Source organism: Pteronotus mesoamericanus, unplaced genomic scaffold, assembly GCF_021234165.1.
Source record: "Pteronotus mesoamericanus isolate MK-2021 breed Mesoamerican mustached bat unplaced genomic scaffold, CSHL_Meso_final contig_20, whole genome shotgun sequence".
Classification (NCBI taxonomy): Eukaryota; Metazoa; Chordata; class Mammalia; order Chiroptera; family Mormoopidae; genus Pteronotus; species Pteronotus mesoamericanus.
In genome coordinates this window covers 20938889-20949112 of record NW_026555085.1, presented here as the reverse complement: position 1 = coordinate 20949112, position 10224 = coordinate 20938889, and positions in this window count along the sequence as shown.

Below are 10224 nucleotides of genomic sequence, written 5' to 3'. Positions count from 1 at the left end.
GGACAGAGACTGTCCTAGGAACACCATTTCGAGACCCTGGTTAAAAAAAAAACAACAAAAAACTTTGGCAATTAGAAAATCTATTCCACCTAACATAGCCACCAAGACTGGATTTGCTTTGGTGAAATAATTCCAAGTAACACTGAGATTAAGATATAGCCAATGAATATTTATATAAATTGACCCAAAAACCCTCTTGACTGGATCAATACATTTTCTTTAAGGATGACCATTGTCTTCCCAAGTTGTGGAAGCTTCAGCTGCACATCAGGGCTCTGATGGGGGATGGAGGAGCTGAGATGGGGGGACTCTTCAGGGTGATGTTACAGGCCCAGATGTGGTGCTAGGTGGGTAGTCGCTGGTCTGGAATGGGGTTCCTGCCATTGTTTTGGGGTACATGATTTTACCAGCTCTACACTGCTGCTGGACGTCCCACCCAAGCTTGATCAGTTTTTGAATGTATATTCATGTACAGATCCTTACTTATAAAGTGACCTAATGTCGCATCAGCCCTCAGCGCCACCACAGGGCATGAACTTCTATACCACACACTGCCCCATTCATTCAGGCGATGGACTGACCGCTCAGCAGAGTTATGACACGCTGAGCCATTCAGCATCTGCCACCCCAGCCTGCCTGAGGTCCTGCTCCCAGCGTGGTCAGATCCCAGCCTGGGCATTCCATTTAGCTAATCACCCCAACTCATTCCCGCCCTGACAAAGCCATGGCCAACTAACAGGTGATGAATAAGACAGAGGGGTAGAAAAGGCTTTTCAGAGGAAACCCTGCCCACCCCTATGTGGGATGACTTCATCCTCTGACTTCCATCAGAGCCGAGAGTCTGATCTTACAGAAATTAAGTGGAAAAAGAAAAATAAATTATTTTTTAATGATTCAAAATTGTAAGCCAATTTCTTGGTAAATAATTCAAACAGTTTAGAAGGCTGATAGATAGAGTGAAAAGGAAAATCATCCCCCCACGCCCCAGGTGGTTTTTAAAAACAACCACTTCCTAGGTTTTCACTCCTTGCCCAGCAGCCTAAACAAGGCCCAGGCCTGGCCCCAAGTTGGCACATTCACCCCAAGCGCTCCTCAGAGACACCTGGCAGAGGCACGGCCAGCCAGTTGCACGGTCCCATGATCTCATAAGCACAACCTGGTGTCCTTCTTGTAAGACTTTACACATTTGTTTGTTTCCTATGGGGTTCTCCTTGGCCCCACCGCATAACTCTGGGTGCCCAAGGAAGTGGGCTCAAGACCCCAACAGCACCCAGCAACATTTGAGGGCCTACTCCTACTGCCTTGTCAGCAGGCGGCCTTGAATATGGACGGAAAAAGGGTGCATGAAGGCGGTCAACTCAATGTATCCATAGAAATGGAGGGGTGGGACCTTGAAGTCCCAGGTCCTCTCTTCCGGAAGACGCTGGGATGGAGATCCTGCCACCGGCCTGTCCGCTCATGTCAGGAGTTAAGCACTGTAGCAAGTGACTATTTCTTTTCTTGGTGACTATGAATCTGCAGACTGCTCCCAGCACTCGAATACGAATGTCCTGGGTCCCCAGTGCAGAGTTTCCTAATCTACATTTCCTAAGTGGGTTGAAGGGGCAAGATATTGATCACCTCAGCCTTTAGGTCAGATAAAGCTATCTCTTGGTTGACCCCAGAGCTTACAAATAGCACCATTTCTTCTCTCTGCCAGTTCGTGAAACGTGGGAAATTGCTCTAGGGCATGCTGATGATGAAGCCAGAGTTTGTGTTTTCAGGAGTCAAGCCAGCTGTCAACATCTCCCCGCTTTCCTAGCTTGGATTCTGTGTTCATCACAGCTTCTCTCAGAGGTTTTCTTCCAGGGCTGCAGGCACGTTGGCCAGCTATCAGGAGGATCCTCATCCTCCCGGAACTTATTTTCTTCTTGCACAATAACGGATATCTCTGGTTTGCATACATGTTTCGTGTATGTGTTTTGTAATAAAATATGCATAACATAAAATTTAGCATTTTAATCATTCTCAAGCCTGGCCCTGCTGTTCCTCTCAATCGCAGAGGAGGGTCAAGGGCTGGGCTGAAGTCGCAGTGCTATCAGGCTGTGCATATCATGGAAACTGGGGCAGTGGAGAGGGCTTGTGGAGGACACTCAAGTTCTACTTCAAGCAGGATTACTTATTCACAGGGCTGTAACATCCCTGGAAGTAGCTATTTCCAAGTAGTCTAAATGCCCCCTCCCCCGTCGTCCCTCTACAATTGCAAAAGAATCCAATAATCTAGTTAATTCAATTTTTTTTCCTTTCAGGACTTGGTGGTCAAGTTTAAAACTATAATTTAGTTGCATTTGTTATTCCCAGAAGACATCACAGAGAAGAACTTCATGTAGTGATAAAGCATCCTCTCAGGTGTGAAATAAGACAGAAGAGTTGCAAGACTGGAAGAGATGATAGAGTTAACTGAATTGCGTGACACCCCCAGAGACACGTCTGCTTATGGGGCAGGATGGCCCCGGTCTCTCTCAGTGTGGCCCCAGAGCAACAGCATCTGGGAGGGTGTTAGAAATGCAGAGTCTCAGGCCCTTCCCCAGAACTACTGAATCAGAATCAGCATTTTGACAAGATTGCCCTGTGCCCCGTGTGCCTGCTGAAGTGTTTGGCATAGCTTTGTATTATTTTTCATCTTTCCAAATAAATGCAGACTTGGCTCCCCATGTGGAAAGCCGTTTGCCCTGGATGTGGGAATTTCCTGTTTCCTTTTACCTCCTACTTGCTGTGGACACTATAGACATCATCATTTAGTTTAAGGGCAACTTCAGGGCCCTGCCTCGAACTCAAACAAACGAGATGCAAAAGCACTCAGGAGTAGTGTTGATAAATTTAGGGGAGGGAAAAAAGGCATCCAGTTAAATTTGCATTTCAGGTAAGCAATGAATACTTTTTTGGTATAAGTATGTCCCAAACGTTGAATGTATCTTGTGTTTTATCTGATAATACTACTCAGGAATCCAAGTCTTCGGCTGCCCTGACCATGCTCTTTAATCTCTTCCTGCTTTATGTTTGAGACCCTCATCTTCTTCCAGTGGTGGTGCCTTTGGTTCATGCTCTCTTCAAGTCCCATACCATAGTTGGCTTTTTCTCTTGCATTCTGAGTAAGAGGCACATGGTGAAAACAGCATAGACTTTGACATCAGAAAGACTTGGAATCTGGCCAGCTGGGTGAGTAAGCAAGTTTTATTTTTCAGAGCCTCTGTCTCTTATCTGTAAAATAAGGGTACTGGTTTTCTCAAAGCCATACAGATAGCCTGGCACAGAACACATTTGGTTGCCCAAACTCCCTGGCTACCCTTGGTTATCTCTTGATAACTGGATCCTTGGGCAGCCCTGGCAGGCACAACCTGGTTGTTTTTGCGTTCAAATTCTTGTCCAATATCAGCTCCAGACACCTGTACGTGAACAGCACTAATGATGCAAACCAAAGCTGTCCTTCCTGTTACTGTCTGGCCATGAACTCAGCTTGATCTAGGAAATTCCTGAGTTGCAAACTTAAAATGAGACCCTTTATTCAAGTTACGGCTAAGAAAAAATGTGGTAATTATATGGTGGTTATTTTTGCAACTACAGCAACATTTTATTTGAAAGGAAATAATGTTTAACCATCACCAAGGAACGAGTTTTCATTTTGGTGGTCTAAGTCACATTTCTAACTAAAACATGTTCAGGGTGCTGTAAATTCCATGCATTCCTTAAAGGGCATGTACTTTCCCCCACTTGGCTCCTTTTACCCACTACAGCAGACACCAGTAGAGGTTAGCAGAGGAAAAAAGGCACATTCTATTAAAATGATAGAACATAGAATTCTTCTGTAGTATTTTTTTTCTAAAAGGGGGAAAAAGCTGAAATTGATGTCTACATTTAATCTTTATTTTCACTAGGCTTATTATATAAGTTATCTGTGTTTTTGAATATTGTGGCAGATGACTTCCAGAGGGGATTTTGGAATCAGTCTTAATTCTAGAGGACTCTGATTCATTTTACAATAAAAGGGTATTAATTAATGAGTGGAGCCTTAAAAAGTAACTAAGAAGTAAGAAGGGACTGAACAGAAATTGATTACTTCGCTAATAAAGAAACAAAGGGGCAAAATGAAAAACTAATAAAAGTACTCCTTGACAGATGCAGGGTTGCAAACTCAAATAGCTGCCGGGGCATGTGGGCCGGGGAGTAAAGCGGGCCATCTTTGCTCAGGAAGTTTGTGTGAGTGACGGGCAGTGGGCAGGGCTCCAGACCCTTAACCAGATGACGGCCACCGCTCCGCTCTAGCCCACTGCTGGCATCGCTGAGCATCCCAATTGCCCTGTTTCCTCCTCTCCCCCTTTCTTGAATCTTTACAAAAGAAGCCAGATATCTGGATGTTTATGTGAAATCGCCCTGGTTTCAGTGTTGGCTTCAATGTTAAAAAAAATAATGGGGAAGTCGAACAGACTGGGATGGATATGTGCCTATGGAAGACCATTCGGAGCCTGTCTCTTATCTTCCTTTAAAATAGGGAGGTAGATTAATGTGTTCAAGAGCAGGCTCAAATTCCTAGTATCCTTTCTGGCTCTGACCTTGTGAAAACCGTTTAAACTTCCTAAGATTAAATAAGATGATGAATAAAGAAATTAATTAGAAAAAAAAGCCATTAGCATTGTCTCTGCCACAAAATTAGTTAATTAATAAGTCTTAAGTGGTATAAGTATTTTCAACATTTATTCATACATTTAAGAAATAGTTTTTAAATGCCTTCTGTTGTGCTGAATGTTGGGCTGGCAATACAGTGGAGACCAAGGCAGGCATGGTCCCTGACCTCATGGTGCTTGTATTCTAACAAAGCAGATGGTCAAATCACTGATGATAACAATAGTGATAATGATGATGATGATGATGATGATGATGATGGGTAAAACAGATTTACCCATCAGATAAAGGGCTGATGATAAAACAGATTCCTGTGGGAGTTTATAACTGGAGCTGGCAACCCAGACCAAGGGGATCAGGAAGTCATAGCATCTAAGCCCTGTTTTGTCTATATATTCAGGCTTTCAACTAGAGATTAATACTTTTTTAAAAAAAATTAATAGCCAGTGGGTGATATTCTTTATTGTGAATTTTTTTTTTACTTGTCTAAATTTAGCCTTCAGCTATTGCAAAATTGGGTATTTTCTTCTTTTTTAATTCTATATTCTTGATTATGCTGTAACAGTTGTCCCAATTTTTCCCCCTTTGCCCTCCTCCACCAAGTACTCCCTCTCCCTCAGGCCATCCCCCCACCACTGTTCATGTCCATGGGTCATGCGTGTAAGTTCTTCAGCTACTGCCTTTTATTTATTTATTTTAGAGAGAGGGGGAGATAGGGAGAAAGAGAAGGAGAGAAACATCGATGTGCAAGAGAAACAAGAATCGATTGCCCCCCTGCACGTGCCCCACCAGGGGCCAGGCCTCCAACTCAGGTAGGTACTCTGACGGGGAATTGAACCAACAACTTTTGGCTGTGCAGGATGACACTCACTCAGCTGAGCCACACCGGCCAGAGCTAACAGATTTTTTTCTAATGCTGTATTATCCCCTCTACACTGCAACTGGACAATCATTATAACTTCTCCCGGCCTCAGAAACAGAGGCCAACATCTCATCTTGTAGCCTACCTCACTGTACATAAGGGTTAAGAACTAAAAGAAAACCTATGTAATTACCTAAATATTTGCTAAGTTTAGTTGATTGGCTGATTACAAAGCCTACCTGAGATATTTTCCTCTAGGGTCAGAATGTAAAAATAGAAAAAAAGTACCCAAACCAGTCGAGGCTGACCAGAAGACACTTTGATGACCTCGGTGTGAACTTTTCTCATTATACCCTCAGTATAATACTAAAATCTCCCCCAAAGCAGGGTTTATCTGCCATTTTCTGTACATATGATGTATGCATAGCCACGTCTGTTTATTGCACACGCTCACTCCCAACATAATTCAACATGCTATGATGTAAGCAACTATCCCTTTAATGTTCTATGGTCTTTTGTTCTTGGAGAGCCATAGCTAAGGGAATGAATGAAGGGAGAATGAATGAATGAATGGATGAAAGGAGAGCCCAGGCTTCTTCTTGCTTGCTGGCTTGCAATAAATTTCCCACTAAGAAAATAAACTTGGAATGTTTTGCTGGCTGACACCTACCAAGTGGCCAGACCCCATTTGGGGTTGGTAACAATCTTATTAGGATAGTCCTGCCATTGCTTAAAACTCCGTATGACCAAATCTTGACCCCATGAAACCTTCGTTCTCACCCAGCTGGTTCTCCTGCCCAACTCTATTTCTGTCAACGTTATTCCACTCGTCAGCACCATCTTTGAATCCTTCCTCTTCTTTATACCCTTGCATGCAACTAGGTCATCAATAACAATGTTTTAAGTCATTGAAAGCTCACTTTATGCCAGCCAGCATTATGTAAGGTATGGGGGATACACAAATTAGTAAGATAATGAACATTTTCTCAATGATCTTATATTTAAAAGAGGTAAGACTCCTTACATTAGGAGATAACTACTAAGATAGTCTGCAAGGGTGTTATAAGAATAGGGTGATGTAAAACACATTAAACAATGGGTTTAGGAAATGTAGGGACTAACCAGAGTGGACACCCAAACAACCAGAATGGAGCTCAACTCTACACAGCCATTGAAGTGGTTTCTACACCGGGTAAATATAGCCTGGAATGGGACTTCAATGAGGGGTATTTAGCCCAATCTTGGGTGGAAGGGAAATCTATCTCTTCTAGGTGAATCTGCAGTGTCAGTATTACCATAAGAATAAAGGAATGAGAGTGCAGGCATGGGACCAATTGATTGATAATGTGCAAAAGTATTTTGAAGTTTTTAGTCATACTGTTAGAACATGAACTAGAAGCCTTGAATCATGTGGAGCCCCTGTAAGGCTCTAGTATGGAGAATCAGTAGGTCAGGTTTGCATTATAGGGGTGAATTTTGTGCAGCAGGGGCTTGGTGAGGAAGGTGGGTGTGGGATTTGGTTGCCCATCCTACAGCATCCCAACAGTCTCGTTGGGGTACTGCCCTCTCATTGGATCAGGGAAACTGGCCCCTTCTCCAGTCCATCAGTAAGTTTTGATTAGTCAAAGACAATCATGGTCAAGTGTTCATGCATCAGCGTGCGACCTTGACTAAGGACCTAGAAGAAGAGTCAGCTGAGGGGCTGAGGAGACGAAGACTGTGGCTGTCACTGTGCCACCAAAGTCATGACCCTGATAAAGTAGCCAACATACTCACAGAGTCCTTGATGACACTATTGTGTTGCTAAGTTAATCTCTGGAGATGCTTCCAGATTTATTGCTGAGACATTATATTCCTTATAGTTAAGATGCTTGCGTTTGAATTTTCTCTTACTTGAAGCTGAAAGCATCTTTAATATGTTGACAGAAACAGGGGTCAGGGAACCTGGTTAGGAGCTTCTGTGAGGGCCCAGCTGAGTGATGGTGGGGCCAGTACTAAGGCAGAGGGATGTAAAGACAGAGACGAGGGGATAGACTCAGAAACATTGGAGAAAATCAGCAAACTTGGTGGATAGTTGGGTGGGAGTGAGGAAGACAGGGGAAGCCCAGGGCTGCCCATCAGCCACCAACTTTTTAGATTCTTTCAGCAAACTATCGATTGTCTTCAACTTTGTCATAAGAAGGAGTCAGGGATGCCGGCAGGAGGTACACACACTGAAGCTCACTAGATTGTTTTGTAGGTTAGCTGCTTTATCTCTGTTTTTATGACTTTAAAAAAAAAAAGATTTTATTTATTTATTTTTAGAGAGAAGGGAAGGGAAGGAGAAAGAGAGGGAAAGAGAGACATCAATGTGTGGTTGCCTTTAAGTGCGCCCCTTACTGGGGACTTGGCCTGCAAACCAGGCATGTGCCTTTACAGGGAATCAAACCAGCCACCCTTTTTAGTTCACAGGCTGGCACTCAATCCACTGAGGCACACCAGTCAGAGCAGTTGTTTTTACGACTTTTTTCTTGCCATATCTACGCGTTATTTGATTCTGAGTCCTTAGTCAGGAATAAAATGTACAAATGTAATATGGTTCACAGAGGAAAATATGCTCTGATTTATAAAATGTGCTTCAGAATATAGTTTCTAAAACCACCTTCTAATGAAAACGGTGCCTGTCCCTTTACCGCCCCCCGCCAGTGGCTGCATTTTTACCTTTAGCTTTATTGACTGACTTCCCCACAGCTGAATATTGTTATCAGCCCAAAAGATCTCTAGTTTTGGGCTTATTTATTTTTTCTTTGGCCCAGACCTTGCTTTGGGTTATACTTCCGGTAACTGAATCTCTGTCTTGGCCCAGACCGTCCTTTTGTGAAATCCTACTGGGGAAGCCTCTCCCAGCATTTCAAATACTCCCCACCCGCTCCCCACCACCACACTTCAGTCCCAAAGGATGAGATTCTTGGAGTTGGAGCCCAGCTTGCGCATATAGCTCCTTTCTGTCATACAAAACTGTGCACACATGGTGATGATGATGATGACCATTCTGAGTAATTATATGTCAACTATTTTACACATATCTCATTTCAACCTCACAATAAGCTTGTGAGGTAGGTATTACTCTCTCCATTTTCCTGGTGAAGAATTAGGCTCAGAGATGTTAAGCAACTTTTCAATTTTGCATATTTGGGAAGTGGTTGAGCTGCATTTTGAGCCTAAACTCAAAAGCCTGCATTCTTCATGTATAGGTAACTGATAACCACTGTGGTACCAGGAGATACTAGGCTAGTACCCAGTAAGGCAAGGCAGATTGAAAGCCTCTGCCAGGTTGGGCCGTGCAGGCCCTGCTAAGCACTTGGTGCACTACCCAAGGTGATATAATGCAATGCTGTGCCATGTTGTATAGCACTGGGCGCTGTTAGGCTGGACAAACCTGTGTCAACTTAAAGTGCATCCGGCTCACTTTCTTTCTTCCATGCCTTCCTCCCTCCTTCTGCATTGTAGAGGAAGTTCCCTTTTGCTTTAGTTCTGTTCTCCAGATATTAATTGATTTAACCTATTAGGTAATGATATTATACTAAAATCCCAGTACATGTTAAAGGAAAATGCATTATCCACAATCTCAGAACTCCAATGCACATTATTTTTCTTGTTCCATGTTCCTTTCTGTTTTTTCCCACGTACGTATAAATCCTCATATATGTGTAACCATAGTGGAAACATTCTGATTCTTTTTTAACTGCCTATTTAAAATGTTATATTGCATTTTCTATATTTCAAACATAGTACAGGCTTAATGCACAAACCTTGTGAAAAAGACAAAACGTGCTCGTGCGCACGCACATACACCCCACCCCTAACTCCACAGCACAAAGATAACTGCTGTTAATTATTAAAATGTATGTGCTTCCATATTTCCCATATAAAATCTATAACCTAATGGGGTTAAAGGGTGACATTTAAGAAGCACTGTGACAGGGGCCGAAAGGTAGTGATTAAGACATACACGTACATGTAGAGCTTCTTACCTTCAGGCCGTGACCTATGCACTTTATATTTAACCCTCACAACAGACTTAATGAGGTAGGTATTATAGTCCTATTTTACAGACAGGGGAAACTAAAGCACAGAGAGAGGGCGTAATTCACCCCAAGCCACACAGTATCAGGTGCCAGAGCCATGACAACCCAGGCAGCCTGGCCGCAAAGCCTGGGCTTGTCGAGCACCACACTGACACCACACCAAGCTCTTACCCAACCCTGGCCTGTGTGACTGTGTCAGGGAAAGCTTCCAGCAGGCAGTGACGCTTTAACAGACCTAAAAGGTGAGGAGGAGGTAGTCAGGAGAAGCGGGGAGGCCGAAGGCAGATGCAAGGAGAGAGTTCTATGAACAAACACCCTCTGTGAAGGCAGGAGGGCAAAGAGGCAGGAAAGAAGTTCTAAAGGGGAAAGTACTGGGGTAAGGGAGGAAGAGTGGCCAAAATGAGGCTGGACAAGAGTGGGTGTTGACGGGGGCTTTGTAATCTCTGTGCAAGAGTCTGAACTTCACCCTAAAGGCAAAAATGGCTCACTGAAGAGTTTTAAGCCAGACAGTAACAGGATTAAATATGCTTCTTAGAAAGACCCTTTTGAGGGCATTATGTTAAGTGAAATAAGTGAGGCAGAGAAAAACAAATACTGTAGAACTCACTTGTATGTAGAATCTAAAGACAAAACAAA